Source organism: Stegodyphus dumicola, chromosome 2 (assembly GCF_044657685.1).
Source record: "Stegodyphus dumicola isolate Sdum_Otavi_A_Nest chromosome 2, ASM4465768v1".
NCBI lineage: Eukaryota > Metazoa > Arthropoda > Arachnida > Araneae > Eresidae > Stegodyphus > Stegodyphus dumicola.
Genome location: NC_140769.1, coordinates 115,794,616 through 115,814,480, shown reverse-complemented (window position 1 = coordinate 115,814,480; position 19,865 = coordinate 115,794,616). Strand labels below are relative to the sequence as shown.

At 31.0% G+C, this 19,865-nt stretch overlaps 1 long non-coding RNA gene across 1 annotated transcript; it reads left to right on the top strand.

Moving 5' to 3' along the window:
• The first annotated feature begins 12,081 nt into the window (after window positions 1-12,081).
• Window positions 12,082-19,536, top strand: LOC146998553 (uncharacterized). The gene is made up of 2 exons (XR_015039531.1): window positions 12,082-12,476; window positions 19,283-19,536. It is a non-coding gene; the product is annotated as an uncharacterized LOC146998553 (long non-coding RNA).
• The last annotated feature ends 329 nt before the right edge of the window (window positions 19,537-19,865 follow it).

Sequence of the window (19,865 nt, the reverse complement as noted above, 5' to 3'; positions counted from 1 at the left end):
TCAAAATCGCCAACTTGAAAATAACAAGTCTAAGAATTGCACAAACTCAGTGTCCATGTACACAACAACCTATTTTTGCTTAAAATAACATCAGAGAATTACACAAACTCGGCACTAAGCACTCCCTTGACTTTGTCCATGTGAACATCAATAAGTGGGCGATTCTGCACTTGCGCCCAAACTTTTTCTTTTTTAGATCGTAGTTGCTTACACTTGTTTAAATTATGTCCAAGTTAGACTGCGAATGGTGCAAATAAGGAGAGGCAGGAACAGAAAAGTGTCATGACGGAATTTGTGTGTGGAGGCTTATTCAAGGTTGATTTAAATCCCTCGTTTCAGGATTTTACCAGAAGGCATTGGTAACTCCTCGGTTTTACCTCAAAGGCTGAAGTGGAATCATATTAAAGCATACTTCGAGCTTTTAACAAGCTACTTTGGTAAAAGCTAGGTTTTACTGGTAAAACCTAGGATTTACCAGACTTTAGGATCTTACAGTAACATATCTCCATTCATACTGCGTATAATATTTTACTCATAAAATGTATACGATTCTCTTATATTCTTATATATATTGATTCAAATAATGAATAAAACTTAAATGCAATAATGAAAAACATGTGCAAATGATTTTTTAAAAAGTACGTAGCTTTTTCATAATATTTATTAAATTATAAAATGAACAAATATAATTTTTTCACAATTTTTATTTATTAAATTATAAAATGAACAAATATCATTATTTCACAATTCACAAAATTACACATATATACAATAGTTAATATATATTATTAGTAATCTTCCTTTTACTTACTGTTTATTCCTAACCTACTTTGTTTTTTTCTTTATTACAGATACTTTAATAATCCCATTAAAATATTCTCGTGCTTTCATGAAAAGCAGTATTCAGCAGAATTACTAGATTTTATTTTAAATTAGATTTTATTTTAAATGATGTTATGATCATGTTATCAAAAACAGCAGTAATATTAAAGAATATGAAGATTTAAAAATTATTAGAACACTGCTCGTATTTTGTTATACTTTTAACTCGGAAAAAAAAATCTTCCGGATTCTACAATTCTGAGGTTTCAGTTACATGCTCCATTACATAACGCATTTGTAATCTAAGTTTGTTTTATTTGGTTATTAATGCAGTTATATGTAATCATGTCGAAACATTTATCAATACGTAATGGATGTAGTTACCAAATAATTTTTTGCCATCGGTGTTTGTTTACATCATGATATTAAGGATTTTCTATAAACTAAACTTCTCGAAATTCACATAAAAAAGTGCAAAACAGCCAATTATAGTAACCCAGACAAATAGTTTGTGACGTATTGTTGCCACCAGTCACGTGAGACCCGCTAACTTCCGTAAACCGTCAGCATTTGTAGTCGCATAATTGTAACGGACTTTTTTAAACTACGAATTTACTTTATTCTCGTTAGCATCCTCTGACAATATATGAAATTTAAGTTAATTTATATCATAATATATATAAATAATAATATTAAATTGTATTAATAACAAATTAGCACTTTGTACACGAGACATTTCCGCGCGCGATCGATTTGGCGCCCAAAGTTACGGTTACTAGTTACGGTTGCAGTGAACGATGAACTCGGATCGTTAAGTTAATAATTTTGGCAAAATTTATTAAGAAGTTCTGCAAGTTCTTGTAAATAGAATTATTGAAATTAGAACTGCTATTTATTGCCAATAAACAAATATAAAATTGTTATATAGTATAATTTTTCTTATATTTCTACTCTTATATTTATTCACAATCTACATTTGATTATATTTAAGGTCTTGTTTTTACAGTTCAGAATGTATAATTAATAATACTGCTTTCTAATTTGATTAAAATAAAATACAGTAAATAATTTCAAACAGAATGGTATAGATTATTTCGCTGCAAACAATTATACTAAATATTTATGTACATTTGAGAATTTAGCGCCGAGCAGTTATTAATCATCCATGATGCTCTTCTGTCTGCCTATTTACAATTCTAAATTACATTTTTGGAAAGAAAAATTAAATTCGAGATTAAAAAAAAATTTTTTTTAATAAAAATGTAACTTTTTTAAAAGCTTCATTTATTAGCTAGAATGGTTCCAGTTCACTTATCTGTATTATCACAATGAATCAAATATTATTACTGGCTTATCAAACATTAATAACAGTATAAATAGAGTTTTGGCCCGATTGAATAAACGTAAGAAGACCAGCTAAGAAAACTTGTAGCCGCATAATAGGGTTTTAAAAACGATGTTTGAAATTTCAGCTAATTTTCTGTAATGCATCCCCGTCATTAACTCCACATGGATTGCCAAATATTTACAAAGGCACCTTCAATTTCGCAGCTTAATAGTAGCTACTTTTGCAGTTATTCCAGCAAGCCCTACATCAGAAACAACAGCCATTTAATGCACATTGGTCTCAAGTATCTTTCCAGTGCAGGATTTACGTATAAGCTACACATATAAGCTACTATTATATATAGCTTAGGGCACCCACTTTCTTCGCCCCCCTAAAATTAAAATATAGTATAACAGACTTATAAAGGGCCCCATATTTCAAACAGCCTAGAGCCTTATCAAGTCTAAATCTAGCTCTGTGTCTTCCTCAGAAAGAAATTCGTGCTAAATAATTCATGTGAATATGGGAGCTTCGACAGAGGTTCATCATGCCCCAACCCATTGCTTTACAAAATTTCACTTAATACTCACATGCATGAATGACGTAATGGGCTGGAGCCACTCGGGTTGGAATCATAAACAGTGGCTCAGAGTCATGGGATTATCTTCAGAAATCATGTGAAATCTCGCCTACAAAAATCTTACTCTCCCATCTTGGGTAGTAGTAGGTATAGGCTCAGTAAACAGTCATCCACTTACATATTAATAATGGCGAAGCGATGTCAAGCAACATGGGACTGAGTAGCAGTGAGATCATCTGAATCCACAGTCTGCGCTGAGATCTAGAAGACCTCTTTATAAGAAAGGAGGAAAATTGAACTTACATAAGTGCATCCTTATGTAAGTTCAATTTTTGTTTTCATTACTGACTAATTAATTAAGCAAAGGATCAAATAAATCTTCGGCACCTTTATGCAAATTCACTTTACTGGACTTTATCATCTATAAATACAGCTTCGAAATTCTAGATCACAAGGGCTCTGTTAAAAGAATCAAGCAAGCCAACTAGATATCTAGTTTGCCTTGAATCAAAATGGTTTGATAAGGAGTACATCATAACAGGGCCGTTCCTAGGCCATTAGATACCCGAGTACATTCGAGATTGCCGCCCCCAAATTTAAAACAAAATGCTCAATGATTAATAAAATTTATATTTCATACTCACTAAGTACTTACATATGACACATTGTATAACAAGTACTGACATATGACAAGTATTTACAATGAATTTGAAATATTTAGGTATCGCGGAAGTCCGGCCGCCCCTGATTTTCGAAGCCCGCTTACTTTTACGCTCTCCACCCTCACTAGGAACGGCCCTGCATCATAAAGATACTTGCACACCTGTGCAAATCGTTGTTGTTTGATAATCCTTTTACCTAAAGAAATCTTGTTAGAAATGCGCCTACTTGAAGACGAGCGTCCCTGATGAGTATCATTTTCTAACTTCAGAAAAGCACTCTTCATAAAAGTGCATACTTATGTAAGTTCAATTTTTGTTTTCATTACTGACTAGCAGTGGAGTAGCTAGGGTGGGGCAAGGGAGGACATCTATCCCCGGGCGCAGAATTCAGGGGGCGCGAAATTGATGTTACGAAATTTTAGAATGAAATTTTTTCCGTTCTTGACACAGAGAAAGGGGCGCAAAATCTTCAGTTGTCCCCGGGCGCCGAAAACCCTAGCTACGCCTCTGCTGACTAATTAATTAAGCGAAGGATCAAATAAATCTTCGGCACCTTTATGCAAATTCACTTCACTGGACTTTGTATAAATGTATCCTTTGAGAAATGTGTGACGAGTGTTTCCGTAGAAAAATCTTGTTTTTCACAAAAGTGCCGAAAATTAATTCCATTCCCTGCATCATTAATTAATTAATCTGCAATGCAAATGAAAACCCCATTCGCATAAAGAGACCTGCCTTAAATTGTCCGTATCCTTACAGAGGTTGCATTTTTCAAAATTACAGATTGATTTTTGTAAGGTTCACATGCCTTTATGCCAAGGCACCCTTACAAAGAATTTTATTTTTCGAACAGCGATCGATCTTTATAAAGGTGTATTCACCATTATATCTGGGTGCCATTATGAAGGTGTCTCTAAGAACCACCGCAAAAAAATACAATACATCGCAGATTATCATCGCAATAACTGGGCACATTGCAGATAAAATTAAAGAAAGGCAAGGTGAGCTGCATAATATCCATTGATTCTAGATACTCCTGTTGGAGCCACAATTGCATATATGTCTATGCATTTTAATTTTGGTATAAGCATATATACAGCTTCCATAACATGCGACCCATCCTCCTATATAACAGTTGTTTCGGTTGATCTTTGCCATTTGACATTCTATATTCTTACCCTGAAGAGACCATGTTCATTGAAATAGGTTCTGATGCAAATGTGCAAACATTAATATTATGATACACACGTGGTTGGGCACCTTTTGCCATATATTCTTACAGTGGCTCCTCCATTGCCGTCAGCTGTTTGATACACGAAGTGAATGTCTGCAAACTCTGAATTCGTAAAACGGTATATACTCTGTGGTTGGAATCAGAAAGCTCTCCAAGTGCCTACCAGGAGCACTGGTACAAAATACAGATTTATCTGTTTTTCCATTTCTGGCCTTGTTGCCCCATATAAATACGGTTTATTTCGTTTGATTTTTATTAAAGATGAGTCAGCCTGTATATATAACAGAAAGATGAATTGTATTTTGCCGATGCATATGAGAGGTTACCTTTAAAGTGGGGGAACTTAACAAAGCAAGGTTATTCGTAATTATGTCATAACGAAAAAAAATTGTTTTTAATATTATATAATCCTAACTAATATTATAAATGCGAATGCGAGTTTGTTTGTGCGTTTGTTTATTACCCTTTTACTTTTTAATTACTTAACCGATCGCCATGAAATTTTCAAGAAAGATTAGAAAAGGTTTTAGGCTATATAATGTAACTTATCAGTTGAAACTTAAACTATACAATAAGTTTTATAGTTAAAATGATTGCCGTTGTATAAACATTAAATGTTAAACGATATAAAAGTTTGTCTGCGCGCACAGGTGCTTGGCTTAAACCACGCAAACATTTTATAGACAATAAATATTTAATAAACATTTTATTTATAACCTTTTCTAATATACAGGGGCATAGCTAGAGTTTCCAGCGCCTGGGGACAACTGAAGCATTTGCGCCCCATTCTATGTGCCAAAAATGGAAAACACTTCATTCAAAAATTTCGTAGCATCAATAAGGCGCCCCTTGGATGCTGGGCCCAAAAACAGATAGCCTCACCCAATCTACGCCACTGCTAATATATCAAAAATATTTCTTGAAAATTTCATGATGATCCGTTAAGTAATTAAGGCGTGAAAGCGTAACATTTATTAATTTTTACTTGTTTAATTTTATTATTTGAAATCCTTCAGTATTTACGGGTTTCGGCTCATCTTTCACAAAAATTTTTCAGTCATTAAGAAAATATACGTAGCAGTTTTACTAGATTTCATGGCGATACACTCCACGTAAATACAAAATATCCGCGGTCTATAGGTATAGAAGAAGGGCAATATTTACTGAAATTTTACGCAGAGTGTATTTTTAAAATTCACGCGAAGTTGAAACTTATTTAAGGACATTAACGCGAGTGAAGCCGTGGGTGAAAGCTAGTAAAACTATAAAACATGACGCCACATTAAATTAATTTACTGGAAAACAAGGGCCCACCAGCGGCCGAGCGGTAACGTCGCTGAACACTGGTAGTTCGGTCCGAGGTTCGAATCCCGCGAACGGGCTGGCTGCATGGGTGTTTTCGTGGTTTTCCCCATGTGTAACGTGTATACGAGCCAGTTTCCCTTAAAAAGTCCTCCACGAAGGCATTCCTCCCTTAATGCAGATAGCCCTCGAGTGCTTTGCCGTAATTTAATAAGCCAAACCAAGTCTGAGAAAAACTAATCATTATTAATAGGAAGAGTTATAGGTATTTTTTCCTCTTTAAAGCGGTCTGTAATGGTATAATCGGAAGCCCGCCCGCCTAGAAATCATGAGGTTAGGAGTTCGAAACTCGGCGAGGGCAACGTATATTTTTCCTGCCTATTGGCGGCTGAAGTATAATATGTCACTATCAGGATTTAGCAACTGATCCTTACCTTCCTTGTCGCCCTTGAAGTGGGGGAGAATGCAAGGAATTTTCTCCTTTATTACCGCAATGGAAAATTTGGCTAGGGTATTGCACCTTTTTCATATTCTGGCTAGGCAGAAGAGTACCAGGTGGAGCAGAACAGCCAGGCCACTGATTAAGAGGAGAGGCCTCCGAAGAACCTTAAGTTTTTAAGTATATATTAAAAAAAACGAAGCTAATATGTGATCTGTATTGGGAGAATCAATCCCTAACTCATAATTGGCACTAAAGATATTTTTCGGACGGTGTATGTTTCAGTTGCTCCATGCTAGAGAAGCTTTTCGAAGTTGAAGTGGATTAAAAGCTATCTTCGATCAACAATGTGCCAAGATTTAATGGCTTGTCAGTCTTTTTGCATTGAAAATATGGTAGCTAAACATGTTAATTAATTTTTGACAAAACTATAAACAAACTTTCGTAAGTCAAAATTCACTAAAAACAAAATTTTAGCTTTTTTATTTTTAGAAAAGTTAACAATATTTTTTAAATCATCAAAAATAGCTGATTAATAAGCATTTTTAAATATAAATTTGTTTTCTAAATGTAATTTTCCCCCTTAATCTTAAGACTTGCTTTTCAAATCAATTCAAATATTTAATTTTAATTAAATAAATGTTAATTTTATATTTGTGTTGACATTTTGTATGGTGATCATTCCAATATAGAGTGACCAAGTGAGATTTCCATCCTGAGCATCGATAATTAAGTCTGGCACTGCAGATAGAATTTTGCATATTTGCCCTATTTCTTACTTTGACAAATGTAATGATTTTACAAAATTACATGTTTTATTTGTACAACTTTTCCATCCTTAGATCAGTCAATATACTAAGCATAAAACCTATTTCAAACATTCTGCGTGTGTGTATTTATGTTTTACTTAAGCTAATAGAAAATATTTAATAATGGAAATTTCCTTCATCCAGAGTCAGTTTACAATCCATAAAAGATAATAAGATTAATACCAGTAATAATGTATAAATAATGTAAATAATGAGTAAAATGCATAATATATTTTAATAAATGAAGCTGGAAATTGCAGATGTGTGAATCTTGAAATAAATACTGATAACCAAAAAAACAGAATAGAAATTTGTGCTTATTTTAAAAGTGAATGATACAAGCAAAGTTAAAATAAAAATAAACATTATCAATGAAGAGTAACATTACTTATACTACATTAAGGGGCATCAAATGTGTATATGTAAATGTGTGCATTAGTGGTATTTATGACTTTACACTCATGGGGGGAGGGAATCAGAATTTTTTTAATAGGTAAAGAAGCTAATGGGATAAATGAAACTAAGGGAATTATTGATATGTTGTCCTCTATTAAAGACATATGTGTTATTTTGTTCCATTGGCTAATTCATTTTCACATTGGACTTGTAATTGAATTTTAAATTAAGAATGAATCTGTGTGCTTTTTCAGGGAAGGGAAGTTATGCTTTATAAAATTATAAGTATGCAATATTTACAATTAAACAGAAAATGAGAGGTGTATGAAAAAATTACAAGAAAAAAAGGGAATTTTAAATTTTTTGACAGGATGAAATTTAAAATGCTTATCAGTCATGGTTAATAAAACTTAGCTGAATATTAAATATATGTATCAAATTTATTGAGAATAAAAATTGAAGCTAACAGAATGATAATAATAAATTAAAAAATTTATTTACATGCATACAATTTTATGCTAAATATACAGAAAATTTTCATACGAGAATACAAGAATAAAGAATTGTTTTATTAAAGAGTCTTGAAATAACTGTAGCTTTTTCTTTCACTTTTAAATTCAATAACTCTTAAAATTATAGTGATTAGTGCTGTAGAAGTAACGAGAAATTGTGTACCCGTATGTATTCGTTACTCGGTGAACCAGTACTCGTTACTTTCGGTAAAATCGATCGGTATCCGTATACTGAGCCTATTTTATCGGTCTACGGCCCTAAAAAGGGCTTTGAAACGTCGCATTGCATTGAATCACGTGAGCTATTCTAGTTTTCCGTCGCCTTTTTTTGGGTAGAAATAATTCACTTTATTTTGGCTATTATTTTTTGGTGCACTGGATATGATTCATTATTAAATTTTCTATTGCTGTCAGGGCTTAGTTTCTAAAGTCAGAAGGGCCTACGGAAGGCCGTCAGGAAAACAGAAAAAAATAAAATAAAAAATAAATAAAGAAAGGAAATAAATATTACAATAATAACATTAATTAGTAATTAAAATAACAAAAAAATTACTTATTAAAAAACTTAATAATTAAAATAACAAAAAATAGTGATTAAAATAATGAATAATTAAAGTAACATAATAATTAGCAACTGAAATATAAAATACTTATAAGTACAATTTAATAAAAATGTAAAAACAAATAAAAATTAAAATAATTTTTAAATTTATGATGACTAATTAAATAATAAAGTAAAATACCAGATCTTGTCTTATTGGCTTACTATCGTTTCGTCCTTTCTCATCTAATCCCCAGCTAGAAAAAGTGTTATTTCGCTCGCTGCCTTCCCCCACCAATTCCCTCTTTCCCGTTTCATCCGCTGTTTGAAAAATAGGTGTTTACTTTACGATAAGGCGAGCGTCTGTTTACTTCAATTAAAATGTTTTAGAAGAGATGACTGTTTCTACTTCGACTTAGCTTTTGATTTTTTAATATTATTTAATATTTTATGCAGACAAATTATGTTGAGCAGAATAATGAATTTCAGACGTGTTCAAAAGGTGTGTATCTGAATATAATAACATTTTTGTTGTATAGTATCCATTTTTTTAATTTCGCACATTTCTAAAGCAACAGAAGTACGTTATCACTATTTTGGCACACACATCAAAAACATGTATAATTAAGATTAATGTTACATTCCTTATTAAAAGTAATGGGTCCTTATTAAATGCAACCATTCATGCTTTTAGAGGATTTTACATGTGGTGGTCTTAAAAAGATGATGTTCACTACCAATGTTTGTTTATGTTCCCAAAAATAGAGATCTCTTAAAAGGTGACCTCTTAGAGATGTCGTAAATAGATGATTTGCTATAATTATTTTCCGATAGATAATGGAATTAATGTAATTTAATGTCAATAACTCGAGGAAGCAAGTTTAAATACGGTGCAACAAAAATACAGAAGTATTTTAAATGACGAAAATATTCATATTTTGTCAATGTCAAATTTAAAAAAGAATTAGTTTTGGGCAAATTATGAAATTTAACTTTTAATGTCGTCTTCTGGTTTCTATATTTATATTTGGAAAACCTTTATACTCGTTATGAAAAAGAAAAATACAAGAAGTTTGAGTCCCGTAGGACAAAGATTGACCAGGAAATTTAGTTTCAAAATTTGCAATGTTTGATGCCATTTGTAACTTGCCTTTGGGTATCGCTTAATTGAGTTAGAATAATTCGAGGAAATAAGTTTAAATGAAGTGCAGAAAAAATAAGCATAATTTAAATAGTCGTAGAAGGAAGTCATGCGGAATCCATATCAAATTTTCACTTTTTCATAATGACCATAAAACTTTCCCAAATACAAATACTGAAAGTATTGGTTCGATCTCATTTATTTTCATTGGTTCTCATCTATTTGGGATTTGTATTGAGTTCGATCTCAGGCAAACGGGTTGGCTTCATAAGCGTTTCGTGGTTTTTTTTTTTTTCCCCGTACCAGCTTACAAGCCAGCTTACCACGTACCATACGAGCCAGCTTTCCTAAGAAAGTGCTCTACGAAGGCATTTTTCTTTTTAGGCACATAGCCCCAGTGTGTTTTGTCATAATCAACTAAACCAAATCATTTAAAAAATATATCAGTTGATCACTGCTCAGTGTACATCTGTTGTTTGCTTATATAAACACTTTGTAAAGACGTTTCCACTATTTTGCTAATAATTCTGGAAGGCTCATAGAGTCCGAAATTATGTTACACTAACATCCGAAATTATGTTACACTAGCTAACAGAGAACTTAAGTCTGCTTAATACAACAAAAATCTGCTTGACTTGCTTTCGTGTCTTTGGGAAACGTAAGTATATGCAGAAATAAATATTAAAATCTATCATGTATATTTGTAAGGATGTAAAGCATACTGTTTTGGTTCACGATAATGATAAATATGCATCATGTTACGACAGTTTTAAAAGATCACAAATAACTATACATATGCTAGACTTCTAACAAAATTTCTGTTACAATATGAATATGCATTTATTATTATATGAGTCGTAAAACGGCCCACCAGCGGCCGAGCGGTAAAGTCGCTGAACACTGTTAGTTCGGTCAATATTAGAAATCAAAAGCTAAGTGAGATTAAAGTAGGAAGAGTCACATCGTCTAACCCATTTTAATTCAAGTAAACAGGTGCTTACTTTATCGTGAACACCCGTTTTTCAAACAGCGAATGAAAAGAAAAAAAGAGCCCACCAAAGCTCGAGCGGTAAAGTCGCTGAGCACTAATAGCTCGGTCCGGGGTTCAATTCCCGGCTAACGGCTAGCTGCACGGGCGTTTTCATTGTTATTCCCGTGTGTAACTTGCATATGAGTCAGTTCCCTTTAAAAAGTCCTACACGAAGGCCTCCCTCCCCGTAGGCAATAGCCGTAGTGTGCTTTGCTGTAACCGAATAAACCGAAACCGGAAAAAAAAAAAAAAAAAAAAAAAAGGAATTGGTGATGGAAGGCAGCTACGAAACGTCGTTTTAGAAGAATGGGCTACATAACCAAATTTCTATCTGTACTCTGGTAAACAGTATATTATTTGCTCATCAAAAGCCTAAATTTAGCTTATGTTCGGCTTAGTTCTTAAATTGCAATTTTAGCCACAGCCCCCAAACAAGACGATGTTTGGTATTTTATTTCATTACTCAGTTATTCATTAATTAAATTTTCATTTGTCTTTAAATTTTTATTGAATTATAATAATAATCATTTAATATTCTAGTTGCTAATTATTTTATTATTGTAATAGTTATTTTATTTTTATTTATTTATTTATTTATTTATTTATTCATCTTGGTAGTATTACCGATTGCAATAAAAAGGGAGATGCACATCTAGATGTTATCACGGACCCATATACAAAATTTCAACGTTCTATAACTAACCGTTTTTGAGTTATGCAAAATGCATATATACGTACTTACACATCACGAAAAAAATCCCTTTCAAGTATCAACTTAAAGTCATAATCATTAGTCATAAGTATCAGCTTAGAGTAAATGGGATTACATTTAACAATAAGTTTTTTTGAAAAAAAAAAAAAAGAGAGAGAGAGAGAGAGAGAGAGTCTTTCATTGTGTTCGTACGTACAGGCGTCAGCCCAAAAAATAATTCACATGGATTCCGTAATCGTCAAAAACGGATATTTCCGTTAAAATATCATACCCAAAAGTTTTCTCGATTACAATAATTACTACCATTTTATTTGATACAAGGAAGTAAAGAACCTATATTAACCTACATATTCTTATATAAACAATACCTAAGTGCAGTATATAAATATTTCAAATCAATAAAATCTGACTATGGCATGCTCAAGGGAAAAAAAAAAAAAAAAAAAAAAAAAAAAAAAGATGAATGATCTAAATTTTCAAATTACAAACATAAATAGCAATAGTAAAAAGCAAATACAAAGTAACGCTTCACGCTATCAAAATTGCTCTTTTTCTTAAATATCAACAACTAAATAGTATTTCAACTAAAACACATAATGTAAACAAGAGTTTGCCCGATGCCCAAAAAAATTCAAAATTATCTATGAAAAATATGAGCGCATTGTGACGCAACCGTATCATTCGTATTCGAACAGCAACCGCATCATTCGTATTCGCATAGAAACCGCATCATTCGTACTCGAACAAACCGCATCGTACGACAGATGCGAGTAACGAAATGAATTTGTGAGTACCGAATCGGTACTTCGAGTCAACCGATGTACCCGTTACTCAGTAACGAATACATGCGGTTTGCTCCAGCTCTAATAGTGATATTTATAAAAGCATAATAAAAATAATTTGATTAAACATTCCTTTTACATATTAGGCCAACTAATATTACATATTACAGCTCATGAAATGTTTCTGGTATGGAAAAAAGGATCCTTCTAAAAAATTTTCTTTACATATATATAACTATAAATGTATCAGTTCATTTTTTCTATAATTATGTTTTATGAAAATATTCTTAAACTATTGAAAAGAATGAAATTTCCTTCATTTTCAAATGATTATGAGATATATTTTAATGTAATGCTGATAAAGAAGATATTTTTAACATTAAAACAGAAAAATCTAAAATAGCTAAAACATAGACACCTTGGATAAAAATTTGCGAGGAAAAATTATAAATATTAATGAAAATAAAATTTTCATAGCACATAATTTTAGCATTTTAGTAAAAAATTATAAAAATTTCACCATTATACTTTACATACAGCCACTTTACTGAGATATTTATTTCAATATTAAATATATAAATTTCATGTTTCATTTCCTATTTATCTATTTCACTATCTTCTAATTTGACAAATTTTGTCTCAAATCTGAGATAATGCATTAATTCTAGATTCAGCAGCAATTACTTTCACAAAACATATATGAAATTAACAAGATGCTATTAATTTTGCACGAAGGCTTTCCATATAAAATTAACTTCTCAGATTTTCTACATTTATATAGTTCTATATAAAAAGAGCATCTATTTTGGAACATAATGACCAATATGAAGTAATAATACATAAGTTATAATTTTAATAGTCACAGCATACTGAGATATTACATTTGGCTCATTGTAGAACCATAGCCTGCATACCCAGCAATGCAATCATTACCATAGTCTTCATATCCAATGATACAATCATTTTGCTTATCATATGATAAGCTTGCTTTAAATTGATTTCATTAAAGGGTACAATAGAATACCTGCCATAGCTTTTCAGTTTATTGCCATATAACTTTATCGCACTAAGCACAGCAACTGAAAAATTGGTCACAAGATTTGTGGCTTAATTGTCTGATTTTCCGAGATTTAGGTATTAAGTTTTTATTTTGACTGACATTCCTCTTTGGAATGTCACTGGGTTTGCTTGATGCAGCCACTTTCCCTGAAGATGGTTAGCTTGGCTGTTCACAGCTTTAACGAAGCTTGCCGCAGGGTGGTGAATTCTACTGCATAACTAAGCAAATAGCTCCTTCACATTTACAAGTCTGCTGCTTCTGCACACCTAATCAGCTGGAAGGGATAAAAATTATAAACATAAATAATTACAAAATCGATTCACAATAAATTTTATATTTTAGTTAATTTATTTATTGAATAAAATAAATGTGAAAGTAAATAAAAAGCAGCACTGAATTAAAATATTAGTAATACTCATAGTGTAACAACGCTGATACTGCAAATGCTAAATTAAACGAGTATTGGGACTTTAAAGCATTAGAAATGAGTGAGTGTTGCATACAAAGGTTAGCATTTTGGATGCATAAATTCATGTCACACATAGAGAAAATTATGAAAACTTCCATGCAGCCAGTCTATTTGGCAGGATACACAAGTAATAAACATGTTTAATAATGAAACATAATAAAAATATTAATAATTAATGAGGGAAAATTTATAGTTTTGTTCTTTTTATTTAAGTTAATATTTCTATTGTGAAAACTATCTGACTTAATACACTATTCACTTTCTCTTTGCCAGTACTAAACATTAATTCTGAATTATAATAAATTTTCTAACTGCTCTGTTATTCATTAACAATAGTAATGGCTTGAGTTAATTTCTTCTGCATTTATTTCATTTATAACCTCCCAAAGTTTTCAACTACATTTTATCCTATAGTTCTAATCTGAGGTAATGTGCTGCAAATATCAAGTGTTAAACTGTCATAATAATAATACTATAGACAACTGAAGTTAACAAGCACATATTGTAAAGCTTCAATCATATGCAGAAGTGATTTATATGCAAGTATATCTTTATCATTTGGCCAATTTGAATTCAACAAAATAATCTAATTTTCATAACTTTCTCAATTTTTATTGTCTGCAGATAATCAAAACCATTTTTAAAGAGGGACTACTGCACATTATTGTTAAGAAATATATCACATTGACATTCTTCAGCCTTATTACTTTTTAACTTTAACAAATTAATATTTAAGTACTAAAAATTAAATATAACACAGTTATAGCTCTGAAGCTATGTGACAGATGCAACGAGCAAAAGCTCTGAAGTCAGATTCCAATCAGTCTGGGTCGTATTTATTTTGCATATAAAACAATGCATGTGAATTCGAGTTAAATAGAACCAATGACTAAAAAGCACTTGTTTTAAAAAATACATAATAAAAATGTATTTTTCATATTACATATCAATACAAAATAGCATATTAAAATAAAGTTGTAGCTGCCCGGATGGGATAGTGATTAGGGAAGCCTGAGTACAATACTGAGGGACCCGGGTTCGAATAATGAACAAGGCATGGATGTAAATTATCTGTCCCTTCATAGGAGGCAAAGGTGGCCTGCCTATTAGGTGCCTCCATAATAGATCACCATATCTGATTTTAGGAGTGGCCAATGCCGGCATAGGCAAGCATCCACCATTGGAAACAAAAAGTACATGTGCAAGAAATGAAGTTATTCTGATGCTAATGGTTTCATAAAATTAATTATTCTTTTCTGATAACTCGATTCATAATTATAATGTGGGGAAAAAAGAAGAAATATAGAATATCAAATCCCATTTACTTTCCTGAACCAAAGTATGAAAGTAACAGCACAGTGTATAAAAATGTTGAACAACTGCATCGTTTGTTAACACAGTTATAACTGAAGTACTGTTTTGAAGAAGGGTATGGAGTTTTAGGGCAATTAGCATATACTTTGATGCTTCTTATTTCATTAAAGCTAATTCTTATATATAGGCATAGTAATGTTTTGCTCATCAGCATTTTATGAATTATTGACAATTTCAAAACAACAAGTATAAATATGCAAAATAAAATAAGGAGCTGTACGACTTAAAGCTCATATAAATTGGAATACCTTATGTTGGAGCATTGCTGAACTCATACTTAAAACAGAATAAAATGATAAATGAAAATCAAAACACTACTATATATGCACTGTATGTTACTTCCTTATTAAAGCAGACAGTCTGGATATATTTAAAAGTTACAAGTTACAAATTTGGTGATTCAATCAGCTTATTTTGTTATGGTGTCTTTATTAAACAATAATCAAATGTCACCTATGGATATTCTAATATATTTTAAGAACATTAGGCTTAAATAAAAAGTTAAACTTTACCTTTCTGGATTTTGGAAAGCCTAACAGATTTCAGTTCACAAAAGTCCCATTTATTGCTATTACAGGCCACACATCGAGCAAAAGCTTACATTGAAGGGCAGTTCAACCTGAAAAAAGAAATTAAATCACCATTTAAAATTTCATGATCAGGGTAACAATACAAAGGTTTAGCACTTGGCTTATAAATAATCCTGCTCTTTCAGAAAAATTTAATTGCCATGGCAATAGATTTAGGTTGGTAACTTATTTCTGTAAAAAAATGTTATGCCCTTTCCAGGAAAAACATGAGCACACATATTTACCATATAACATACTCCTCGAAGTATAACACAATGGCTTCAAATCACATTAATTAGTTTGATTTCATTTCTACTTTAACCAGGTTGCCTTCATGGCCATATGACATACAATATATTCTTTAAAATAAAGACTAATGTAACAGATTCAAATAACAAATTTAAAAGTTTTGCCCCATAAGTGAAAACATAACTTTGTGAAATAAATCTTGCATCCAATTTAAGGCCATGAGAACTGATGTTTGACAAATACTAAAGAAGGTTTATTTATATTTTTGATGCATTAGACATGAACCTGATTTAATCAAAAAAACTTTAATATGGGGGATAGGTTGGAATAGCTTTAACTTCTTTGATAAGCTGAAGCATGTTTAGAACAAAATGCTTTAATGACAGGTAAATTTCCATCATTTGCAAATCATTATATTATTAGAAAATATATTTTAATGAAATACTAACAACTATGACATTTTATGCATAAAAAGAGTAAAAATTAAGCCAGTTATCATTTGGCTTTGTGGTGTCATCGAAGCTTTGCTTCTTCTCCCAGCATAAATTCTTTGGTGGTACACTACTATACTGTCAACAATATTATTTTCATATTAGTTCCACAACAGTAAATTAGCATGTTCCAGTTCAGAGTTTGAATGCATCTGAAATGTTTTGTGCACAGTTTGAATTTAAGAAAAATCTCTTTCCTTCAGACTTATATTTTCAGCTTAATATTCTAATGATTTACTTTTTTTGAAATCATATACTACAGCTATATCCTTTGACTTTGAAGGGAAGATTAATAATTTTTATCTTCTTATATCCTACCCATATATCTTTCTTTCTGAGTAGCTATGTGCAGAGTTAAAAAATGTATAGATATATAAAAATAATAAGGATAGCTTAATTATTTTTATTGAGAAAAATTAAATGGGCATAGCTATATATGTAAGAATACATAATTAAATTAGTCCAAATCATATTTAATGCATCTCCATATTTATTTTAATATTTTCATTTAATATGTATTTAAATGCACTAATCATTTTATCATTAGAATTCTAGTAAAAGTAAGAAAAAAGCTATAATAAATTAAATGCTGTTGTTGTTGGTTTCATTTTAACTTTGCCCAGTTTGTCTTCATGGCAATAGCAATATTTATAACATATATAATACTTAAAAAAGGAACTTTTTGTTATGTTAATAATAATAATTTGCTTCAAAAAACTTTATTTTCTTTTACCGTAATGTTCGAAAAATAAACCCCATAAACGTTTTGCGAAAATATGAAATAATAATGATACTCCCAAAACCCCATAAACGTTTTGCGAAAATATAAAAAACTTTATTTTCTCTTACCGTAATGTTCGAAAAGTAAACAGAAAATTTCCCTTTTCCTCCTTCAGGAAAATTCCCTGTGTGGGTTGCAACAATTACCAGGGTTACCATATTCTGGCGCACGTACGCTCACTTCCGATGTAAACAAATCCGCAATTTCGCCAAGTGCCGGTTATGGAAACATCCCCTAGCAATTGTGCATGTAATGACAGTAAAAAATAGTGAAAATTTATATATGTCTGTATTGTTACCTAAGTAGTAATAATGCATGATTATAAAATAAATATTAGAATCTACTGAAGTAATAATTACATATGTTAGAACACAAGAAAAGAATCTGAATTTTTATTTATTTTAGTGACCCGTATTATTATTATTTTTTAAATTATGTTCACAGAGTTCTTTTTTAAGTTTCCCCCAAACAGCAGAGATGCGTGACCTAAATTCTGTACTGAACAACACAAAATTATGTTCAAAGAAAAATTAATAAATTCTGCATTGCCTACGATTGCTAGTTAAAAAAAAATCATGTTTTCCATTTCTCCACATCGAAAAATTATACTGGGGGGGGAGACACCACTTCATTTGGCATTTGATGTTTTATATCAATAAAAATCCCATGGTTTTAACCATTGATTCTAATTTTAATCCTTCTTCATTGTTAGCTTTTAAGGAAATTTGCTTCTTATTTGCATTTTAGTCTCTTTCTGTCAATAGTGGTATTAAGGATTTGGTTTTTATCATTTAACCATACTCTCCAGTTTCTTTCTGTTGCTTCTCTTTCCTTACACCCAGTGTGCATGCTGTGCTGAATGCATTATTTCAGATTCAAAATGTGTAGACAGAAAACTGTACCAGGATGACAAAAGTGGTAATTTAACAACATTGGCATCAGTTATCTCCTCCCTAAGACAACCACTTCCGTAGAAATATTTTTATAGCAGCTGTGTCTGGCTGTCTTGGTTGGTGGTTCACTGTATTTCGTGATTTAAAATTTATTAGCTCGTTATAATACTGATGCAATTTAAAGTTTTTTCTTAGTTAGTTCAAACATCCCATGTTATGGATCAAAAAGTAGTATCTTATGATTATTAGTCATATTATTAAAAATTTCAAAATGGCTTTTGGAAATTTTCTTCCTTACGCAATGATTTGCAGTTTGGCAAAAAATCTTTCACAAGTTGGTCTTACTATGGGCAAGTATTGAATTTTGTTTCCGAAACGATAACCAGTAATTTTGTTTAGAGTTAAACATCATTTCTATGGTATATGTAAATCTTTTTAGTTTTTAATATATTTCAAAAGTTCCTTTTCTTATGCCATAAGGCATGTGTAAAATAAGCTTATTTCCTTGTATTATTATTATTAAACCATTCAGAAGAAGCCTTTCTGATAATTAATCACTGAAACTTACGCCGTACCTTTCTGTTAATTAGAAAATAATTTTGGATAATAAAATAAATGTATTAGAAAAGTATTATATTATTAAAATATTTTTAAAAATATATTAAATTAATGTATTAGAAATCTCTGTAATTTAAAGCAAGCTTTCGTTTTTCAACTACATGTCCATTTCCGATACCCAAAGGCTAATTCCATCATAATAACTTATCTTTTACGCGGTCATTATTCAGTGAAACCTTTCTATTTGAAAATTCTGTGATTCAGATATTCAAATTAAATACATTAGGCAATTTGTGTTTATTATCTACATTTGTTTCAATAATAATGTTTTTGTTGGCATTAATTTCTCCAAGTAATTTAAACATGAGGTTGTTTAAGGCCATTTTTTATCTATTCATTTATTGAAATATTTACATTTATAACTTCTTATATATTAATATTTACATTTATTACTTCCCCCATTAGATAATCTAAGAATTTTATATACTTATAATTTATGGTATAGGCTTGTATATATGCAATATGAATTTTTTTTTTTTAATTTTCCAGAAGAAAAAAATTCTTATCTTCTACTTGTTATCTCGTTATCGGATTGTTTTATAAGGTATTTCTCCTGCCTTCGTAGCATGCCTCGGCACATATTCGGGAGGTCCATGGTTCTAGTCGCGGAGAGGGCATTGCTCGTTTTTCACGTCTCTCAGCTTCCAAAAAAATCCTAATGTCTCTACAATGTCTTCTTCAAAATAAACAAATAATCTGATGGAATGAAAATATTTTGGTCATTAAAACTTTTTAATCACTGCTGTTTACATCTACATTTCTTTTTTCACATAATTTGAAGTTTTCAAGTAGTTTGAAGGTTTTCAAACTAAGTTTCAGAGAAATTTTAGATATCATGCAACTCCTCTGGGGCATCTTCAAGTTAAAATCAAAATTTAAAACTATTTTTAATATCACTGGACATGCAATAGAATAAAAATATTTCTTTAAGTTTTTGTTACAAAAAATATTAAGCAGATCTGTTTTTATGATTAACATTATAATGAAATAATGATTTTCTTTTCACTTTCTGCATAAAATGCACAAATTTTGTATTTCAATTCTTTTTTAACATTTATTTTTTTGAGGATGG